We start from the raw sequence: 12,145 nt of genomic DNA on the forward strand, positions 1-12,145 counted from the left end.
ATAACTCCATTCTCACACCGGGCAGTATAACTCCCCTCACACACCGGGCAGTATAACTCCATTCTCACACCGGGCAGTATAACTCCATTCACACACCGGGCAGTATAACTCCATTCACACACCGGGCAGTATAACTCCCCTCACACACCGGGCAGTATAACTCCATTCACACACCGGGCAGTATAACTCCATTCACACACCGGGCAGTATAACTCCCGTCACACACCGGGCAGTATAACTCCCCTCACACACCGGGCAGTATAACTCCCCTCACACACCGGGCAGTATAACTCCCCTCACACACCGGGCAGTATAACTCCCCTCACACACCGGGCAGTATAACTCCCCTCACACACCGGGCAGTATAACTCCATTCACACACCGGGCAGTATAACTCCCCTCACACACCGGGCAGTATAACTCCATTCACACACCGGGCTGTATAACTCCATTCTCACACCGGGCAGTATAACTCCATTCACACACCGGGCAGTATAACTCCACTCACACACCGGGCAGTATAACTCCATTCACACACCGGGCAGTATAACTCCCCTCACACACCGGGCAGCATAACTCCCCTCACACACCGGGCAGTATAACTCCATTCACACACCGGGCAGTATAACTCCATTCACACACCGGGCAGTATAACTCCCCTCACACACTGGGCAGTATAACTCCCCTCACACACCGGGCAGTATAACTCCATTCACACACCGGGCAGTATAACTCCATTCACACACCGGGCAGTATAACTCCATTCACACACCGGGCAGTATAACTCCATTCACACACCTGGCAGTATAACTCCATTCACACACCGGGCAGTATAACTCCCCTCACACACCGGGCAGTATAACTCCATTCACACACCGGGCAGTATAACTCCCCTCACACACCGGGCAGTATAACTCCCCTCACACACCGGGCAGTATAACTCCATTCACACACCGGGCAGTATAACTCCATTCACACACCGGGCAGTATAACTCCATTCACACACCGGGCAGTATAACTCCATTCACACACCGGGCAGTATAACTCCATTCACACACCGGGCAGTATAACTCCATTCACACACCGGGCAGTATAACTCCATTCACACACCGGGCAGTATAACTCCCCTCACACACCGGGCAGTATAACTCCATTCACACACCGGGCAGTATAACTCCATTCACACACCGGGAAATATAACTCCCCTCACACACCGGGCAGTATAACTCCATTCACACACCGGGCAGTATAACTCCCCTCACACACCGGGCAGTATAACTCCATTCACACACAGGGCAGTATAACTCCCCTCACACACCGGGCAGTATAACTCCATTCACACACCGGGCAGTATAACTCCCCTCACACACCGGGCAGTATAACTCCATTCACACACAGGGCAGTATAACTCCCCTCACACACCGGGCAGTATAACTCCATTCTCACACCGGGCAGTATAACTCCCCTCACACACCGGGCAGTATAACTCCATTCTCACACCGGGCAGTATAACTCCCCTCACACAGGGCAGTATAACTCCATTCTCACACCGGGCAGTATAACTCCATTCACACACCGGGCAGTATAACTCCATTCACACACCGGGCAGTATAACTCCCGTCACACACCGGGCAGTATAACTCCCCTCACACACCGGGCAGTATAACTCCCCTCACACACCGGGCAGTATAACTCCATTCACACACCGGGCAGTATAACTCCCCTCACACACCGGGCAGTATAACTCCCCTCTCACACCGGGCAGTATAACTCCATTCACACACCGGGCAGTATAACTCCATTCACACACTGGGCAGTATAACTCCATTCACACACCGGGCAGTATAACTCCATTCACACACCGGGCAGTATAACTCCCCTCTCACACCGGGCAGTATAACTCCCCTCACACACCGGGCAGTATAACTCCATTCACACACTGGGCAGTATAACTCCCCTCACACACCGGGCAGTATAACTCCCCTCACACACCGGGCAGTATAACTCCATTCACACACCGGGCAGTATAACTCCATTCACACACCGGGCAGTATAACTCCCCTCACACACCGGGCAGTATAACTCCATTCCCACACCGGGCAGTATAACTCCATTCACACACCGGGCAGTATAACTCCATTCCCACACCGGGCAGTATAACTCCCCTCACACACCGGGCAGTATAACTCCCCTCACACACCGGGCAGTATAACTCCATGCTCACACCGGGCAGTATAACTCCCCTCACACACCGGGCAGTATAACTCCATTCACACACCGGGCAGTATAACTCCCATCACACACCGGGCAGTATAACTCCCCTCACACACCGGGCAGTATAACTCCCCTCACACACCGGGCAGTATAACTCCATTCCCACACCGGGCAGTATAACTCCATTCCCACACCGGGCAGTATAACTCCCCTCACACACCGGGCAGTATAACTCCCCTCACACACCGGGCAGTATAACTCCCCTCACACACCGGGCAGTATAACTCCATTCCCACACCGGGCAGTATAACTCCATTCCCACACCGGGCAGTATAACTCCATTCCCACACCGGGCAGTATAACTCCATTCCCACACCGGGCAGTATAACTCCATTCACACACCGGGCAGTATAACTCCATTCCCACACCGGGCAGTGTAACTCCCCTCACACACCGGGCAGTATAACTCCATTCCCACACCGGGCAGTATAACTCCATTCACACACCGGGCAGTATAACTGCATTCTCACACAGGGCAGTATAACTCCCCTCACACACCGGGCAGTATAACTCCATTCTCACACAGGGCAGTATAACTCCCCTCACACACCGGGCAGTATAACTCCATTCACACACCGGGCAGTATAACTCACGTCACACACCGGGCAGTATAACTCCCCTCACACACCGGGCAGTATAACTCCCCACACACACCGGGCAGTATAACTCCATTCTCACACCGGGCAGTATAACTCCATTCTCACACCGGGCAGTATAACTCCCGTCACACACCGGGCAGTATAACTCCATTGACACACCGGGCAGTATAACTCCATTCTCACACCGGGCAGTATAACTCCCCTCACACACCGGGCAGTATAACTCCATTCTCACACCGGGCAGTATAACTCCATTCACACACCGGGCAGTATAACTCCCGTCACACACCGGGCAGTATAACTCCATTCTCACACCGGGCAGTATAACTCCATTCTCACACCGGGCAGTATAACTCCATTCACACACCGGGCAGTATAACTCCCCTCACACACCGGGCAGTATAACTCCATTCTCACACCGGGCAGTATAACTCCATTCTCACACCGGTCAGTATAACTCCCGTCACACAGTATAACTCCCCTCACACACCGGGCAGTATAACTCCCCTCACACACGGGCAGTATAACTCCCCTCACACACCGGGCAGTATAACTCCCCTCACACACCGGGCAGTATAACTCCATTCTCACACCGGGCAGTATAACTCCATTCACACACCGGGCAGTATAACTCCGTTCTCACACCGAGCAGTATAACTCCATTCACACACCGGGCAGTATAACTCCATTCACACACTGGGCAGTATAACTCCCCTCACACACCGGGCAGTATAACTCCCCTCACACACCGGGCAGTATAACTCCATTCTCACACCGGGCAGTATAACTCCATTCACACACCGGGCAGTATAACTCCATTCTCACACCGAGCAGTATAACTCCATTCACACACCGAGCAGTATAACTCCCCTCACACACCGGGCAGTATAACTCCCCTCACACACCGGGCAGTATAACTCCATTCACACACCGGGCAGTATAACTCCATTCTCACACCGGGCAGTATAACTCCATTCTCACACCGGGCAGTATAACTCCACTCACACACCGGGCAGTATAACTCCCCCCACACACCGGGCAGTATAACTCCCCTCACACACCGGGCAGTATAACTCCCCTCACACACCGGGCAGTATAACTCCATTCACACACCGGGCAGTATAACTCCCCTCATACACCGGGCAGTATAACTCCCCTCACACACCGGGCAGTATAACTCCCCTCACACACCGGGCAGTATAACTCCATTCACACACCGGGCAGTATAACTCCCCTCACACACTGGGCAGTATAACTCCCCTCACACACTGGGCAGTATAACTCCCCTCTCACACCGGGCAGTATAACTCCATTCTCACACCGGGCAGTATAACTCCATTCTCACACCGGGCAGTATAACTCCATTCTCACACCGGGCAGTATAACTCCATTCTCACACCGGGCAGTATAACTCCATTCTCACACCGAGCAGTATAACTCCCCTCACACACAGGGCAGTATAACTCCATTCACACACAGGGCAGTATAACTCCATTCACACACCGGGCAGTATAACTCCCCTCACACACCGGGCAGTATAACTCCCCTCACACACCGGGCAGTATAACTCCATTCACACACCGGGCAGTATAACTCCATTCTCACACCGGGCAGTATAACTCTCCTCACACACCGGGCAGTATAACTCCCCTCACACACCGGGCAGTATAACTCCCCTCACACACCGGGCAGTATAACTCCATTCACACACCGGGCAGTATAACTCCATTCTCACACAGGGCAGTATAACTCCCTTCTCACACCGGGCAGTATAACTCCATTCTCACACCGGGCAGTATAACTCCATTCACACACCGGGCAGTATAACTCCATTCACACACCGGGCAGTATAACTCCATTCTCACACAGGGCAGTATAACTCCCCTCTCACACCGGGCAGTATAACTCCATTCTCACACCGGGCAGTATAACTCCCCTCACACAGGGCAGTATAACTCCATTCTCACACCGGGCAGTATAACTCCATTCACACACCGGGCAGTATAACTCCATTCACACACCGGGCAGTAAACCTCCCGTCACACACCGGGCAGTATAACTCCCCTCACACACCGGGCAGTATAACTCCCCTCACACACCGGGCAGTATAACTCCATTCACACACCGGGCAGTATAACTCCCCTCACACACAGGGCAGTATAACTCCCCTCTCACACCGGGCAGTATAACTCCATTCACACACCGGGCAGTATAACTCCCCTCACACACCGGGCAGTATAACTCCATTCACACACTGGGCAGTATAACTCCATTCACACACCGGGCAGTATAACTCCATTCACACTCCGGGCAGTATAACTCCCCTCTCACACCGGGCAGTATAACTCCCCTCACACACCGGGCAGTATAACTCCATTCACACACTGGGCAGTATAACTCCCCTCACACACCGGGCAGTATAACTCCCCTCACACACCGGGCAGTATAACTCCATTCACACACCGGGCAGTATAACTCCATTCACACACCGGGCAGTATAACTCCCCTCACACACCGGGCAGTATAACTCCATTCCCACACCGGGCAGTATAACTCCATTCACGCACCGGGCAGTATAACTCCATTCCCGCACCGGGCAGTATAACTCCCCTCACACACCGGGCAGTATAACTCCCCTCACACACCGGGCAGTATAACTCCATTCTCACACCGGGCAGTATAACTCCCCTCACACACCGGGCAGTATAACTCCATTCACACACCGGGCAGTATAACTCCCATCACACACCGGGCAGTATAACTCCCCTCACACACCGGGCAGTATAATTCCCCTCACACACCGGGCAGTATAACTCCATTCCCACACCGGGCAGTATAACCCCATTCCCACACCGGGCAGTATAACTCCATTCCCACACCGGGCAGTATAACTCCATTCCCACACCGGGCAGTATAACTCCCCTCACACACCGGGCAGTATAACTCCATTCACACACCGGGCAGTATAACTCCCCTCACACACCGGGCAGTATAACTCCATTCCCACACCGGGCAGTATAACTCCATTCACACACCGGGCAGTATAACTCCATTCCCACACCGGGCAGTATAACTCCCCTCACACACCGGGCAGTATAACTCCATTCTCACACAGGGCAGTATAACTCCCCTCACACACCGGGCAGTATAACTCCATTCACACACCGGGCAGTATAACTCCCGTCACACACCGGGCAGTATAACTCCCCTCACACACCGGGCAGTATAACTCCCCTCACACACCGGGCAGTATAACTCCATTCTCACACCGGGCAGTATAACTCCATTCTCACACCGGGCAGTATAACTCCCGTCACACACCGGGCAGTATAACTCCATTCACACACCGGGCAGTATAACTCCATTCTCACACCGGGCAGTATAACTCCCCTTCACACCGGGCAGTATAACTCCATTCTCACACCGGGCAGTATAACTCCATTCACACACCGGGCAGTATAACTCCCCTCACACACCGGGCAGTATAACTCCATTCTCACACCGGGCAGTATAACTCCATTCTCACACCGGGCAGTATAACTCCATTCACACACCGGGCAGTATAACTCCCCTCACACACCGGGCAGTATAACTCCATTCTCACACCGGGCAGTATAACTCCATTCTCACACCGGTCAGTATAACTCCCGTCACACAGTATAACTCCCCTCACACACCGGGCAGTATAACTCCCCTCACACACCGGGCAGTATAACTCCCCTCACACACCGGGCAGTATAACTCCCCTCACACACCGGGCAGTATAACTCCATTCTCACACCGGGCAGTATAACTCCATTCACACACCGGGCAGTATAACTCCATTCTCACACCGAGCAGTATAACTCCATTCACACACCGGGAAGTATAACTCCATTCACACACTGGGCAGTATAACTCCACTCACACACCGGGCAGTATAACTCCCCTCACACACCGGGCAGTATAACTCCATTCTCACACCGGGCAGTATAACTCCATTCACACACCGGGCAGTATAACTCCATTCTCACACCGAGCAGTATAACTCCATTCACACACCGAGCAGTATAACTCCCCTCACACACCGGGCAGTATAACTCCCCTCACACACCGGGCAGTATAACTCCATTCTCACACCGGGCAGTATAACTCCATTCTCACACCGGGCAGTGTAACTCCCCTCACACACCGGGCAGTATAACTCCATTCTCACACTGGGCAGTATAACTCCATTCTCACACTGGGCAGTATAACTCCCCCCACACACCGGGCAGTATAACTCCCCTCACACACCGGGCAGTATAACTCCCCTCACACACCGGGCAGTATAACTCCATTCACACACCGGGCAGTATAACTCCCCACATACACCGGGCAGTATAACTCCCCTCACACACCGGGCAGTATAACTCCCCTCACACACCGGGCAGTATAACTCCATTCACACACCGGGCAGTATAACTCCCCTCACACACTGGGCAGTATAACTCCCCTCTCACACCGGGCAGTATAACTCCATTCTCACACCGGGCAGTATAACTCCATTCTCACACCGGGCAGTATAACTCCATTCTCACACCGGGCAGTATAACTCCATTCTCACACCGGGCAGTATAACTCCATTCTCACACCGAGCAGTATAACTCCCCTCACACACAGGGCAGTATAACTCCATTCACACACAGGGCAGTATAACTCCATTCACACACCGGGCAGTATAACTCCCCTCACACACCGGGCAGTATAACTCCCCTCACACACCGGGCAGTATAACTCCATTCACACACCGGGCAGTATAACTCCATTCTCACACCGGGCAGTATAACTCCCCTCACACACCGGGCAGTATAACTCCCCTCACACACCGGGCAGTATAACTCCCCTCACACACCGGGCAGTATAACTCCATTCACACACCGGGCAGTATAACTCCATTCTCACACAGGGCAGTATAACTCCCCTCTCACACCGGGCAGTATAACTCCATTCTCACACCGGGCAGTATAACTCCATTCACACACCGGGCAGTATAACTCCATTCACACACATGGCAGTATAACTCCATTCTCACAAAGGGCAGTATACCTCCCCTCTCACACCGGGCAGTATAACTCCATTCTCACACCGGGCAGTATAACTCCCCTCACACAGGGCAGTATAACTCCATTCTCACACCGGGCAGTATATCTCCATTCACACACCGGGCAGTATAACTCCATTCACACACCGGGCAGTATAACTCCCGTCACACACCGGGCAGTATAACTCCCCTCTCACACCGGGCAGTATAACTCCCCTCACACACCGGGCAGTATAACTCCATTCACACACTGGGCAGTATAACTCCCCTCACACACCGGGCAGTATAACTCCCCTCACAAACCGGGCAGTATAACTCCATTCTCACACCGGGCAGTATAACTCCATTCACACACCGGGCAGTATAACTCCCCTCACACACCGGGCAGTATAACTCCATTCACACACCGGGCAGTATAACTCCCCTCACACACCGGGCAGTATAACTCCCCTCACACACCGGGCAGTATAACTCCATTCACACACCGGGCAGTATAACTCCATTCACACACCGGGCAGTATAACTCCCCTCACACACCGGGCAGTATAACTCCATTCCCACACCGGGCAGTATAACTCCATTCACGCACCGGGCAGTATAACTCCATTCCCACACCGGGCAGTATAACTCCCCTCACACACCGGGCAGTATAACTCCCCTCACACACCGGGCAGTATAACTCCATTCCCACACCGGGCAGTATAACTCCATTCCCACACCGGGCAGTATAACTCCATTCCCACACCGGGCAGTATAACTCCATTCCCACACCGGGCAGTATAACTCCATTCTCACACCGGGCAGTATAACTCCATTCTCACACCGGGCAGTATAACTCCATTCACACACCGGGCAGTATAACTCCCGTCACACACCGGGCAGTATAACTCCCCTCACACACCGGGCAGTATAACTCCATTCACACACCGGGCAGTATAACTCCATTCTCACACAGGGCAGTATAACTCCCCTCACACACCGGGCAGTATAACTCCATTCTCACACAGGGCAGTATAACTCCCCTCACACACCGGGCAGTATACCTCCATTCACACACCGGGCAGTATAACTCCATTCACACACCGGGCAGTATAACTCCCCTCACACACCGGGCAGTAGAACTCCCCTCACACACCGGGCAGTATAACTCCATTTTCACACCGGGCAGTATAACTCCATTCTCACACCGGGCAGTATAACTCCCGTCACACACCGGGCAGTATAACTCCATTCACACACCGGGCAGAATAACTCCATTCTCACACCGGGCAGTATAACTCCCGTCACACACCGGGCAGTATAACTCCATTCACACACCGGGCAGAATAACTCCATTCTCACACCGGGCAGTATAACTCCCCTCACACACCGGGCAGTATAACTCCATTCTCACACCGGGCAGTATAACTCCATTCACACACCGGGCAGTATAACTCCCGTCACACACCGGGCAGTATAACTCCATTCTCACACCGGGCAGTATAACTCCATTCTCACACCGGGCAGTATAACTCCATTCACACACCGGAGAGTATAACTCCCCTCACACACCGGGCATTATAACTCCATTCTCACACCGGGCAGTATAACTCCATTCTCACACCGGGCAGTATAACTCCCGTCACACAGTATAACTCCCCTCACACACCGGGCAGTATAACTCCCCTCACACACCGGGCAGTATAACTCCCCTCACACACCGGGCAGTATAACTCCCCTCACACACCGGGCAGTATAACTCCATTCTCACACCGGGCAGTATAACTCCATTCACACACCGGGCAGTATAACTCCATTCTCACACCGGGCAGTATAACTCCCGTCACACAGTATAACTCCCCTCACACACCGGGCAGTATAACTCCCCTCACACACCGGGCAGTATAACTCCCCTCACACACTAAAAATTAGTGACCACAATTCAGTAAGTTTTAAAGTACTGGTGGACAAGGATAAGAGTGGTCCGAGGATGAATGTGCTAAATTGGGGGAAGGCTAATTATAACAATATTAGGCGGGAACTGAAGAGCATAGATTGGGGGCGGATGTTTGAGGGCAAATCAACATCTGACATGTGGGAGGCTTTCAAGTGTCAGTTGATAGGAATACAGGACAGGCATGTTCCTGTGAGGAAGAAAGACAAATACGGCAATTTTCGGGAACCTTGGATGACGAATGATATTGTAGGCCTCGTCAAAAAGAAAAAGGAGGCATTTGTCAGGGCTAAAAGGCTGGGAACAGACGAAGCCTGTGTGGCATATAAGGAAAGTAGGAAGGAACTTAAGCAAGGAGTCAGGAGGGCTAGAAGGGGTCATGAAAAGTCATTGGCAAATAGGGTTAAGGAAAATCCCAAGGCTTTTTACACTTACATAAAAAGCAAGAGGGTAGCCAGGGAAAGGGTTGGCCCACTGAAGGATAGGCAAGGGAATCTATGTGTGGAGCCAGAGGAAATGGGCGAGGTACTAAATGAATACTTTGCATCAGTATTCACCAAAGAGAAGGAATTGGTAGATGTTGAGTCTGGAGAAGGGGGTGTAGATAGCCTGGGTCACATTGTGATCCAAAAAGACGAGGTGTTGGGTGTCTTAAAAAATATTAAGGTAGATAAGTCCCCAGGGCCGGATGGGATCTACCCCAGAATACTGAAGGAGGCTGGAGAGGAAATTGCTGAGGCCTTGACAGAAATCTTTGGATCCTCGCTGTCTTCAGGGGATGTCCCGGAGGACTGGAGAATAGCCAATGTTGTTCCTCTGTTTAAGAAGGGTGGCAGGGATAATCCCGGGAACTACAGGCCGGTGAGCCTTACTTCAGTGGTAGGGAAATTACTGGAGAGAATTCTTCGAGACAGGATCTACTCCCATTTGGAAGCAAATGGACGTATTAGTGAGAGGCAGCACGGTTTTGTGAAGGGGAGGTCGTGTCTCACTAACTTGATAGAGTTTTTCGAGGAGGTCACTAAGATGATTGATGCAGGTAGGGCAGTAGATGTTGTCTATATGGACTTCAGTAAGGCCTTTGACAAGGTCCCTCATGGTAGACTAGTACAAAAGGTGAAGTCACACGGGATCAGGGGTGAACTGGCAAGGTGGATACAGAACTGGCTAGGCCATAGAAGGCAGAGGGTAGCAATGGAGGGATGCTTTTCTAATTGGAGGGCTGTGACCAGTGGTGTTCCACAGGGATCAGTGCTGGGACCTTTGCTCTTTGTAGTATATATAAATGATTTGGAGGAAAATGTAACTGGTCTGATTAGTAAGTTTGCAGACGACACAAAGGTTGGTGGAATTGCGGATAGCGATGAGGACTGTCTCAGGATACAGCAGGATTTAGATTGTCTGGAGACTTGGGCGGAGAGATGGCAGATGGAGTTTAACCTGGACAAATGTGAGGTAATGCATTTTGGAAGGGCTAATGCAGGTAGGGAATATACAGTGAATGGTAGAACCCTCAAGAGTATTGAAAGTCAAAGAGATCTAGGAGTACAGGTCCACAGATCACTGAAAGGGGCTACACAGGTGGAGAAGGTAGTCAAGAAGGCATACGGCATGCTTGCCTTCATTGGCCGGGGCATTGAGTATAAGAATTGGCAAGTCATGTTGCAGCTGTATAGAACCTTAGTTAGGCCACACTTGGAGTATAGTGTTCAATTCTGGTCGCCACACTACCAGAAGGATGTGGAGGCTTTAGAGAGGGTGCAGAAGAGATTTACCAGAATGTTGCCTGGTATGGAGGGCATAAGCTATGAGGAGCGATTGAATAAACTCGGTTTGTTCTCACTGGAACGAAGGAGGTTGAGGGGCGACCTGATAGAGGTATACAAAATTATGAGGGGCATAGACAGAGTGGATAGTCAGAGGCTTTTCCCCAGGGTAGAGGGGTCAATTACTAGGGGGCATAGGTTTAAGGTGAGAGGGGCAAAGTTTAGAGTAGATGTACGAGGCAAGTTTTTTACGCAGAGGGTAGTGGGTGCCTGGAACTCACTACCAGAGGAGGTAGTGGAGGCAGGGACGATAGGGACATTTAAGGGGCATCTTGACAAATATATGAATAGGATGGGAATAGAAGGATACGGACCCAGGAAGTGTAGAAGATTGTAGTTTAGTCGGGCAGTATGGTCGGCACGGGCTTGGAGGGCCGAAGGGCCTGTTCCTGTGCTGTACATTTCTTTGTTCTTTGTTCTTTGTTCACACACCGGGCAGTATAACTCCCCT

Source organism: Scyliorhinus torazame, chromosome 28 (genome assembly GCF_047496885.1).
Source record: "Scyliorhinus torazame isolate Kashiwa2021f chromosome 28, sScyTor2.1, whole genome shotgun sequence".
Classification (NCBI taxonomy): domain Eukaryota; kingdom Metazoa; phylum Chordata; class Chondrichthyes; order Carcharhiniformes; family Scyliorhinidae; genus Scyliorhinus; species Scyliorhinus torazame.